Below are 12491 nucleotides of genomic sequence, written 5' to 3' on the forward strand. Positions count from 1 at the left end.
GTGCCTGCTCACGCAGGGGTGGGACGGGGTGAGCTCCAGAGGGCCCTGCCAGCCCCCACCAGTCTGTGAGTCTGTGACATTGCCCTTGACCTATGCAGAACTGTGCTCCTCAAATATATCTGCATATTTTATTTAAAATTTTTTAACAAAAATAAATGAGAGAAAATGCAAAATTGCCTACATGATGGATATGGGCGGTCTACTTAATGTTCTTCTCTGATCGTGCATAGGAAAGAATTTTCATTTATGTCCTCTAGTATTTCCTTTAAAGCAGAACTTCTTTAACAATTATATCCTGGCTCTACTGCACATTACAAATAATTCCCAAGCTAATTCTTTTTCCATCAAAGTATTACCTTTTTACTCTGACTATGCCCATCTTAAAATTTAAAGACCAAAGTCAGATATTGTTTTTGTTACCTAATTAAGTGTGAAATGTTTTAAATGGAATAACATAATAGCATCCTTAAGTGCTTTATGTAAATCTTTCGGGATTCAAAGTCTCTATCACAAATACATAACGGCTATTCAAAAACGCTCATATAATAAATGCTCAAGGACCAGTCACAGTGAACCAAGCTATCACTTTTGCCATATTTGCAATAATTTCCCTCCATTTGTGTGTTTTACTCAAGTAATAGTGCTCCTGAAACTGCAGTTAGTTTTTGAAGTTGACACAAGTTAGAAGGACAACTGAACACATGCAGTTCTTCGAGCGTAGCTCTGGTCCTTTAAGTAATAGCAATACCACCTCATGAAATCAACTTTTTTCTTCTCCGTAGCTAGAGAACTGTCGCTTTGAAGTAAACAGAGAAGTTGTTACTCCTTTCTGATTTTTCTGGCTACTGCACTTGTATATAATCTTTTGTAACTCAGTTCAGTTCTTTAGCTCTGAAGAGAGAGAGAGACGCCTTCCCAGACTGAGCTGATCATTAGGTCTTCAATACTTTAATACCTTACCTGCCAATGCAGGAAAATGATGGACTGCTGGGAAAAGGAGTAGAACATAGCCACCAGTTCTGCATGACTTCTCTCACCATCCGTGGTCACTAGGACAAAAGGACAGATTTGGGTCTTTCTGAACAATTAATCATGTTTCACAAGCTTTTATTTACATTCTAAATTGATAAAAACAAATGGGGTACTTTTTGCATGTAGTTTCATGCATTATTATTGCCACAAGCATTTTCTCCTGCCCTTTTTACCGCCTCCTTGGTTCGTGGAGTTTTGTTTAAAGCAGGAAAATGTAGAAATGAGGAAAGAGTCAAAACACAAATTCCATATAAAGTCTGGCTTTGGTCCTATTTTCCTCATCTGCCAAACCACCCGGCCTTCTCAAGTGATAAGAATTCCTACATCTCACCTCTGCTCTGTCAGACAACCATGTGCATGAGACCGATGTCAGTGCCACGAGACGACCCCTAACAATGTTCCTTTACGGAAACACCTTAATTTCTACAAGGGTGTAAATAAAATCACAATCTGGCCTACAGCTCATACTTTTGGAGGTATCTATTTTTATCCCATTTCAATTACAGACTATTTTTTTTCCTAGAACATTCCAAAAATTTGTATGTTGGAATTGAAACTTTCCAGGTTTGAGTAAGTTTTTTTTTTTCAAGTGAGAAAAATCTACTTGGCTGCATTCCAGTTACATAAAACTAAAATAAAATCTTTACTGACTAAAAGATAAAAGAAAATATGTATGCTTTTACTTAAACAGGCATCATTAAAAATATTTAAATTCATGCAATTTAGCATGAAAAATATTTGCTTAAGTTTAAACATTGTGACAGAACTTAAATTTTCTGTGTAAAAAAGAGTTTATTTAAATGTTTTAAAATAAGAATATATTCCAAATTTAGGAAAAATATGTACCCTTTCAATAATAAAAAAAATATACCGTGTCGTGTTTTCATTTTCTGATCTCTCCCGCCCATTCCATTCTTTGTGGAAACACATGAGGGTGGGGAAGAATTATTTTTTTCTCAGAGGTCTTTTAAAGAATCATTTCTAGTACTAGGTGTTTTTTATCCATTTTATTGGGAATAGGATCAGGTCCAAATTGTATTTTGCTTCCATGATGACTGATGTGTATAAATATTCATGAGTCAACACCTGGGGTTGGCCATTTTCTAAAAGCTGTATAACTGCTATCGCGGTTGTATCTGCGGACGGTAACATCTCATTTGAATTCATGAGACCTGTTATAAATTTGAAATATATATGAAGTGATATTAAAGTCTAATGAAGAACAAGAATCCCATCTGCTACCTGCAATCTCGTAATACCTGCAAAACGTAACAGAGGGGAAGCAGTAACATAAGCAATGAAGATGGAAACTTGTTTGTTTATTAAAACTTCAAATTTGTTTTGATCTTTCCTTCTGATCCCTGCTGATAAAACTCACGTTCCAAAGGGGCATCTTTCCAGATCTCTGTAGAGATCTTTGTATTACAACCCACTAAATTTTTGGCAGAGCATCTAACTGCCATATTTTTCTTAAAGAAGAAAACTACTTAAAATCCCTAACGGCAGCATGTTTTGAATGCAACGTCGCTCACACACGAGACTCTCTTGAAGACGCCTGCTCTCTGCTTTCTGTGGACAGTAAGACAAATTTAATTTAGGGTTATGAAGTTTTGTGTCATGAGAATTGCAAGGACAAAAATGGTATTACTCGAACATTTATACTACCTGCAACGATGCAAGATGTTCTTCATGATAGTAAACAACATATTTTTTCTCACTTGTCAATACTTTTCAGAATTATTTTCCACAAACTTCCATCAGGAGTTATTTCTGAGCTCACACACGGGTAAAGATTCAGCTCTTCAAAGTGACTTCCAAGAGGCTGTGAATACTAGGGGTTTAGAACATGATGGCATTCTTGGTATGATCCTGGTATATCCCCTGCCCAGGGATAATAGCTCATCCCGATACACCTTTAAAGTGCATTTTTAAGATTTGTGGTGAAGGGAGGAGCAGACAAGTTTTCTACTGATATCAGCAAGGCTGGTACTTCACAGCGTGCCGCCCCAGTCCTGGTCACCGGCATCACTCACTGTAATATGAAAAGGTACCAGGGCCCAGCAAGCCGAACCAACCCATTCGCTGAATATTTGTAGTACAGTGAGGTGTCACTACTGCCTGTAACTTTGCCTAATATCTAATTTACCAAGAAAATAATTTTTAATTAAGTTTTAATGAAACCTAGAGAGTAACTGAAGATGTTTGGCACACTGGTCAGCTGTGCGTTGAGAGAAGTCCCAGGAAAGCATTAAACCTGTGTGGTTTTATATAGGTAGCTACTTGAAGTATGCCATACTTTGCTGAGAATACAAATCCATGACAGTATCCAGCAGCCTGACACTTGCACTCAAAACTATTTTCATTTCATGCTAATGTGATCTCTAACTCTATTTCTGAACAGGAGCAATGGTCATATTTAATTTGCAGGAGCAGCAAAACTGTAGTTGCAGGAAGGGTCAGAGAGCATTCTCCAATGCCTCAGTCCAATGGGATCATAAACCCAGAACAGACCTGGGGTTCTGCTTGCTAGCAAAGCTGTTTAAGCTATTTAAACTCAAGCTTGTCCCAGTATAATTTCTGGTTATTCTACATTTCTAAACACGCTGGAATAAGGCTAACTGTCCGTTTATTAATAATTTCTGCTGCCTGTAATAATTCTGACCTTATAACACTAAATAGTCAGAAATAGAGAAAACACTGGTTTTTAAAGTATACATGGATACATGTAACAGAAAACGACATACTTTGGGGTTAAACTCTAGGTACTCGTCACACCAGGTGACAACCAGTGTTTTAATTTGAGAGCTTCCTGACATCTAATTTTCCTCTTATTATTTTCTCCACTGTCTGTGCCCATATACCTCAAGGGGTAAGTGGAAGAATTTGTCATACCACTACAAAAACAGTTGCTTGCTAATTATTTCCATGGCCACTGAAGGCCAAGATATTTAAAAAAATCTTATAAGACAGACTAGTTTATAGGAACCCACTGGTGCAAACTTTAGAACTGTTCACATAAAACCTGGGCGCGTTCACAGACAGGTGTTCATTGCTATCTATTAGATAGAAATTAAAAGGAGAAACAGTCTAGTAAGAATACTTACAGGATAAAAGCAGCCTCAGGAAGCACCAATGGAAAAATGATACTGGGCCCAATTGCTTTTAGGCAATGTGCTCAGCTGTGTGTTAGAAAAGAGATTTGGACTTAAAGACGACCTTATATACCAAGTGCTTAAATCACTTTTGAAGAGAAGCCACGCTACCTTAAATTACTTAAACTGAGAGGAAGAATCCTTTGGTGACTTGGTTTTTTTGTTTGTTTCTCTGGGTGTTTTCTTTGGTTTTGGTTGTTTGGGTTTATTTTTTTTCTTTTTCTTTTTTTTTTTTTTAACACCATCAGCATCCAAATTGCACTCTGAATATTGTCCAATCACGTCATGTTGGTGCCTGATGCAAGACTTGACCCATAATTACAGCTTTGTTTTTCTAGAGTTCCTAAGCAGGCTTCTAAAGGAAACTTAAACAAACAAACAAAAACATCAACAAAACCCCCAAACCAATCAAATCATAAATGGGTTTGCTCTTTCTCAACTTGCAAGAAAGTGCAAACTTGATGGGTTTGTAGGTCCTACAGCCATTTAGGGGCAAAGTTTGCAAAAAGGTCTCCTAATAGCATTTAGGCTCAGCAAAGTAGATAGATAGAAAGCCATTGGCCAAAGATTTTCTTGGAATGATCACATAATAATTTCAGGAGTAAGCAGAGTAGATTCTGACCTCAGTGCATGAAAACCTACTGCAGTAAATATTGTACAGTACAATATCAATGGCCCAGCCTACAGAGAACAGAAAGAACAGAAGCATTTTCTTTGTGCGCAGCTAAGCCCAAACCCATCTGAAACGTACTATCAGCTCACTGGGTGAGAAGGAGCTCATTAACAGGCTATGACTAGATCTGAGCAGATTCACCAGCATGTTCCCTGTTGAAGAGCTTGAAAACACAAGGCTGAAGTCTGGTCCTTGGCTATCACGGTTTTCATAGGTAGGATCAAGCATTTTTCATGTTTCTCAAGCCAAAGGCAAAAGAGCAAACAGGGAGGAAGGACTTGAAAGATTTCTTATTTCTTTATTTCTTCTTAAGAGAGGAGGAAAGAAACAGGAGCAGAAAGCTCTAATAAGCTTACAGAGAAGTACAGAAAAGCTGGGGTAACAAGATAGACAGACAGACAGACAGAGATGACAACCGCTATGTAGACTTCAGGAAGATCAAGAATTATTTTTTCAGGGCAGATTACAAGCAGGATATCCTAATGAACTAAAAATCTTCTATTTTCCCTAGATACATCCAGCTCCTTTACTAAAGACATTTATAAACTGTCAATACTTGCCCCTTGTGACTGCCTCCATCATGCACCATAATTAAAGAATTTCTGTCTCCATATCACTGAAAAATAAGGAACCGGCTAGAGCATTTCCCTCGGCAGATGCATTTAAGTGCTCCAGCGGTGCCACACACTGACTGGTACAACTGCCTTTCACCCTGTAGCTGCAGCAACAGGAAGAATACGCCTCTCCAGAGGTAGGAAGAGGAGGCAGCAGCAAAGCTGACCTGTTGCAGTCGCTGTCGCTTGCACAAAGAAAATTTTCTGCTCTGCTAATAGAGATCTGAGTGTTTTACAAATGGCACAACAGATGCAGTGCGCGCTGATGAAAACGATGTAGACAGTGATGCTGCAAAAACTCTTCAGGCAGAAACACGGTTGTCATGTACTGAACATCTCACGCACGCATTGCCGCGGCAATGGTTTTAGGAACGTTTGGCGGAGCCCTAAGCTACACTCCTGCTCTTTCTGAAGTATTCCTTGGAGTTTTCATTTCCAGATGGAGAAACAATAGAGCTGAGTGCATCATGTCATCTTCAGGATGACATCTTCCACAATGAAACACCCCCTGTCACTGAAATACAGTGCCAAGCACTGGGTATGAGCCTAGTACACGAGGTGGAAATGGAAACCACAGCCTTCTGCTGCAGAGATGCAAGCCAAGAGTTGAGTCATCTCAAAGATCTTCACATAAATCCTTGTATGCTGCTTTTTACATTAGAAAAATGATAAATTGATAAAAATATGTGCTGCCAGGATCGGGTCATTCAGGTGTTCAGGACGGGAGTGAAGAAAACCACCGCAGAAGTAGGCGTCCAAGTAGAGTTTGCTAAGGCACAATATACTCTTTACACATTCCTGGAAGCATACAAGACCATAGCAAATCTTAATTAAAACAGAATAAAAAAATATAATTCAAGATTAAAAGTAAAAATCAATACTGCCTGAAAGATAAATCAAGACCTTACCTTGGCAAACAGATTGGCAAAGGGATGACCGGCCGAGAATTCTTTCACAGCTAATCTGTGCTAGACATACTGTTTAGCCACATTTTCTGATGCTTCCTCATCTTCTGACTCAAGGTCTGCCTCATTTGTTAGGTCCTGTCCTTTAATCTCTGAACACAATGGCAAAGTGATTGCCAGTAATTTTATGCTTTTCAGTGCCCAGGACAATGGGACTGCTCAGCTACCTCAAAGAGCTAATACATACTTCATGATGAGATAAGAACAGCCAAAGCAACCAAGGGAAGTTTTTTGGTGTTTTATAAAAATTATTCTATAGCATCTCCAGCAGCACACAGAATTTTCAATACTATAGTTTTAAAGTGACTGAGATTCTCTTAAACTAAAAAAACGTCGTGTATTGAGACAAAAAAATTCTCAGATGCTTTTCATCCAAGTAAAATATTCAAGATTCATTCTGAACTCTATCAAGTCCACTGTGGTTCAAAATGTTAAATGCTTCATCAAATACTATCAGATAGAAGGATTTCCGTGGCAATCTGTGACTATGAAAGTGAAGTAATTGCACAGTGGGCTCCTACAGCAGCATATAAACTCCCTAACTCTTAAAAAGGAACCTCAGTCTGACACTTGCTTGGCTTCCTGCAGGCAGCCTGTGTGTCTGGGATGTTTTATGCCTTTCAGATTAGTTAGAAACTATATTATAGCTCACTATAATTAACGTGGAGCCTTCTCACTGCACAAGCTGCAAAAAGAAGAGAGGACATTTACAGGAAAAGAAATGAACTTGGACAGTCCTCTCCTCCACTTTTTCTTTGTTTGTTCAATGTTAGATATTTGTATATGTATGAAAACACACAGACCCCCTGAATCCAGTTTCTTCTGCTGCTAAGCCAGGCGTGAAGTTGTAACTCTGTATTTGCAACATTACTCTCTTCCTTTGGAATCGATCACCGTGGTACAAAATCAGAGGTTTAGAATTGTTCTGTAGAACAAAATAAGAGGAAAAAGGATCCAATCCTGTGTGACACCAGATGTTGAGTGTAAGAGTAAAAGCCCTGTGTGAAAACCTGTGTGAAGTGTTTATGGTAGTAAAATTCCGAGAACCAAAACATGAGTACGGAAGAAAATGATTTTGTGTAAAAGGAAAAAATTTTTTTCCAAACAAACAAAAGATGACCATTCTACCAAGCATTATTTTATACATATGAAATATATGTACACACACATACACACACGCATGTGCACGCATACATACACTCCTATAAACTGTATCCCAAATCATATATCAGATTTATTTTCAGTTTCGTTTTAGAATGAAATACTGATTAAACCCTGGCTGGGGAGAGGAATATGAGGAACTGCTATTGACTTTTAAATTGTGTGGAGCTGCTACTTAAAGTGAGATTAAATTCCTTTCAGTCTCTGCTTAAGAAACAGCCCTGCCATTTGTAAAAGCATGTGGCATGCCAAATTAAAAAAAAACCCACACAACCACAAAAAACAACACAGTAGGTTGAAATTTGATTATTTACAAAATTTCCCAATATAATTGTATGTATGTAGGAGGGCGTCTCTTGACTAAGGGACAAACATAAGTTTTGCAACCTTCATCGTCACTCGTCAGGAAATTAGAAGGACAAAACCTAACAACTGAATTCTAGGATCCAAAAAGACCGGTTTTATAAAAGTTGCTGTAATGATCTCTCTCGGTTCAGGAGACCCACTGCTCAGTCTTCTGAGACTGGAGCTATGAAACCACCACTGGCCAGGTGTGCACCCTATGTCTGATAGGCAAACCCTCCCCCAGCATCACTCTGTGCTTCTATCCCAGGTAATTCTGAGTGCAACCGGTATTACCTCGCATGGAGAGTAACGGGGGAAACACCTGCCTCCTGTAATAGCAAGGTGATACCGCTTAAAGAATGCTATTTGCCAAAAATATATAAAACATTGACATAAAATCCTTTCCGCTATCAAACGTTTTGGCAGCGTAACATAGAAGACACAGCCAGTGTTGACCAAGCGTTGAGGCTGCAACAAAGTGAGGAAGCCTTCGTTAGGGGGACTTCCTGGTACGAAAAGGTTTTGCACGTGCTGAGACAGCTAATGACAAATTACTCAAAACTTGATTTAAGGAGAAATCTGTACCCATTCTCACTGAAATACTTTCCCCTTTGGCATATTTCTCCCTGCAGGCTCAAGAGACACCAGACAAACACCTGCCCAGATCTTTAACGATACATATAGTATAGTTAACATAAAGATAACAACCATAAAACATGCAGTTAATATCTCATATGGTGGGAATCTTTCAGGACAGCAGGATTAGCATCTGACAGCATGAAGACTTACGATGACAAGACAGTGCAATAAAATACTCTGTTAGAAGAGCAACTAACCTCCTGCAAAAGTGATTATGTGAATTATAAAATTAAAAAGATAGATGAAACTACTGCAAAAGGAAGGATTAAATGCTTCTGAAACCCTGCTTATACTGCAACATGATTTCTTCAGAAGCTTTGCGTAAATAGCAGAATGACCTCAACTGTTTCAAATAAATGACTGCAGTGGCATGGACTACAATGAGACAGGCAGAATTAACCTGCTGACAACGCAGCAATAGATTTTAAAAGGCATTCAAGTCAGCTCATTTAAAAACTGTAAACGGAGGACATGGTCTCAGGAGAATGCTGGAGGTTGTTAGTTAGAGTCTTACATGAGTGATAGAAATATGATGTCTTCTGCCAGGAGGAGATAAGGATCATGATTGTCTAATAAATGACATGCCCAGACCCCAGAGAAAAAGAAAATGAAACCACTATTTGCAGAGAGCACTGAAAACCGATGCACAAACCTGCAGTGCACCTGCATCTGCAGATACATCCACCATCCTTCCAAGAGATATGTGCAGGAATATCATGCTACACAGCAGTTTCTGAGGGACAGTTGTGATAAAAAATAAGAACAGGTTTGTGTTCTTTGTTTTTCCTTTTGATTACAAAAGCTGTAGAATATAATGCCATTGAAGTAAAAAGCAAACTTCCTCCAGATTTCAAAGCTTAATTCCACCTAGTGATTTCATAAAATACACACATAATGAAATAGGAAAATTCATTACTGTTTAATTATTCTTAGTCCTAATCCATTACCATTAATTTGCACAACTCCCCACAGTATTAATTCTAGCCCATAGAAGTTTTGGCATCTTCACTGTGTTCACTGGACAGCGAGCTTAAAGATTTATTTACACCAGTGATGATCCAATCTAACCTTAATTAAAAGCGGTTAAAAATTAGTAACAGAACTGAAAAGATGTGTCCTGAGTACATTCTGCCAGATGAAGAGAAATAAGCAGTGCCATCAGAATCAGAACTGAAATAAAATCCCGTCTGTTTGCTCAGATTTTATTGTAATGCACCTGCGTTCTTGGTGATTTTTCATAGTTCCCCTCTTCCACCACCAACCTTGCATTTTCATGGCTGGAAGGCAAATTCTTTTCTGGGAGGAGCTCACATTCTTTGCTGATGATATCCAAGATCATGCTGTGCTACACATAGAGGCTGCAAGACTGTTGACTTGATCAACACACTAACATTTCCAGCAGAACAGCATACGTAATCCTTTAACCACAAGTCCTGCAAAAGGCAGAAAGAAAACAACTAAGTGAACCCTGCAAGGGCAGCGGATCAAGCCATTATCATCGCCCACAGACCAGGATACAGACCCTCTGTTAGCACAGCCCGCTTGCACAGCTCTGCTTTTGACCACTGAACTGTGGCACCACATTGTTTCAAACCGGACAGAAGAGTGCCTTTTACCAAACCATCGCCAAGACAGTCTGTAGCACCGATATGAGACGCCCTAAAAGACGACTTAAATTATCAGAGAAAAAAACCTAGAAAAATGTGATCACTGCGCGCAGCCATGCAGCTACAGGCTACATTTATAATCTGTGATTTAGACATCTGTAGTGTGAAATTATAGTATTATGCAGTATGATTTACAGTATGAAACTGCTTAGATTGATATAATTAAAAAGCAAGTTTCTAGATCTTTTTCTTCTTTTTTATTAAACAATGATGTTACAGAAGTGTTAGTAGCATCTTCTAAGGTGAAATTAAGATTTTCACTTTAAATATGGGAATATTCAATAAGAGATGAATGTACTTACTGTAGTTAATGTGTAACCCAGTCAAATTCTGCTTCTAAAAGATCACCTTGAACCCCAGCTCTACTAGGATCAAATCCCACTCAGGAGGACAAATATGGGGGAAAAAGTGAAGCAAGGAGCATTCAGACTTTAAAAAAATATTGAAAAGAAATAAAATAAGTGAACAGCAAACAGTGAGAAAAAAGGAGGAGGGAGAAACAGCATTTTGCCAAAAAGTACAATACACTTAGCCTGATGCAGAGTCATCTTTGCTGTATCTGGGCTTTGTGGAGAGGGGGTTTAAACTAGTGTTTTAGGGCTCGTCCTCCCCAACATGTACTGGGGAAAACTTGACTTTAAAATGATCTTACCTTTGGAGGATTGGGGAAGGGGGGAGAGAAGGAGGGAGGGAGAAAAAATCACTACAGAAAAAAAAAATAATATTCAAGAGCTTTAGACAGGTTTGCAAGTAATTCACAAAACCTCAGGGACCACCGCAGAGGTTGCATCTGAGCACAAGTGTCTCAAGAATGACTAAAAATTGTGAGGATCACAACAAGGCAGGTATTCTTCCTTTTGTAAAATGCTGAAATCTGAAGCTAAAATGTTCAGTTCAAGTCACAGATATCGATGCCCATTATGTCACTGCTTGTGACAGGGCAAAAGGAGGACGTTAACTGAGACTCCAATATGTTCACTTTCAAAATTTTGGTAAATCCTCTCAGTTATTCTTTATTTTGAAAGTGGACTGGCCTTCGTGAGTATCTGGACATGGACAGCAACACTTCACAAAACAGCAAGTGACATATTAATAAGACCCTTAAAATTAAAACTTACAGTCATAAAAAAAAGTTCTCTGTGATCACTTTTGTACATAAACAGAGATGCGTCTGTTGTTTCTCATAGCATGCCTTAAACAAAGTCGACAGATAGGTTTTTAATAACACTAACTAGTTTTTTTGCTTGCACATGGATTTTAAACCACAAATCACTATCAATCCAAAAATCTTATAGTTGAAGTGGGCATCGTTCACTCTTCTTCCAATCGATTATGTTTTCTCTAATACCTGTTTTTCCTGCTTTTCTTCTGCTGCTCCGTGATATTTTAACTAGAGCTTTATTCACACTCGTAGTTAGAATTCACCACGTTTTAGATAGACAGATCAAATATTATATGTTAAAAAAGTTCAGTCATCTAAATCTATAATGGGAGTGATCTCATGTGGCCCAGATGACAGTGATGTTAAATAATAACAGTGTCCAGAGACCGTGAACAACGTGATGACAGATATTTGTTCACATAAATCACAAAGAAACAAAACCACACAAAACTTATGAGTATCTGGAAGAAAGAGTAAATGATTCATGGGGAAACACATCACATTTGCAAGATCATGCTGTGGACAAACTTACTTCCAGCGACATTTGTGGAAATGTTGTTCTTGGCTTAACCTTAATCTGCACAGTGTGTTCATCTTTCTGCTCAGCCTAACGCTAGACACAAAGCCAAGACACACCAATTATCTCACACAACAGATGCCGAGATCAGGCTGTCAACAGGGGCTCAGACCACAAATACTGTCACCTTAGCATGGTCCTGGATGTACATAACCTAAGCATTTGCACAAACACGTTCCAGTTTGGGATAATCTGGAGTTCGTGAAGAAACAAGCCTTTCAACAAGAGGCAGCGAAGAGCAGTTTCCTAAACAGACTGCATTAAGCAGGCTGGGCTGGCTCAGGGGCAGGGTCAGCAGTGATTTGGGCACCCAGCTGCACTGACATGGGCTGAAGGCATCGTGCAGTTGCACCTGGGGAAGCAGAAATCCTTCCTGCCCCAGCCAGCACAGGGCACCCCTCGCCACAGCCTCTTTGACAGGCTTAGCGGGTGCTAATTCACCCAACAGTGGCACGTTTCCCACATTAGAGCTCCTCCATGGCTGGGTGAGGAGCGCAGTGCAAT

General features: G+C 39.0%; 1 long non-coding RNA gene across 1 annotated transcript in view; it reads right to left on the reverse strand.

Moving 5' to 3' along the window:
- Positions 1 to 966: 966 nt before the first annotated feature.
- Positions 967 to 12491, reverse strand: part of LOC135315636 (uncharacterized) — an 82496-nt gene continuing 70971 nt past the window's right edge. The window contains exons 3-4 of the long non-coding RNA XR_010375124.1: positions 9844 to 10014; positions 967 to 1049 (exon numbers count right to left, since the gene is read on the reverse strand). This is a non-coding gene — a long non-coding RNA (uncharacterized LOC135315636). The remainder of the gene's footprint in view (positions 1050 to 9843; positions 10015 to 12491) is intronic.

This window comes from Phalacrocorax carbo, chromosome 13 (genome assembly GCF_963921805.1).
Source record: "Phalacrocorax carbo chromosome 13, bPhaCar2.1, whole genome shotgun sequence".
NCBI lineage: Eukaryota > Metazoa > Chordata > Aves > Suliformes > Phalacrocoracidae > Phalacrocorax > Phalacrocorax carbo.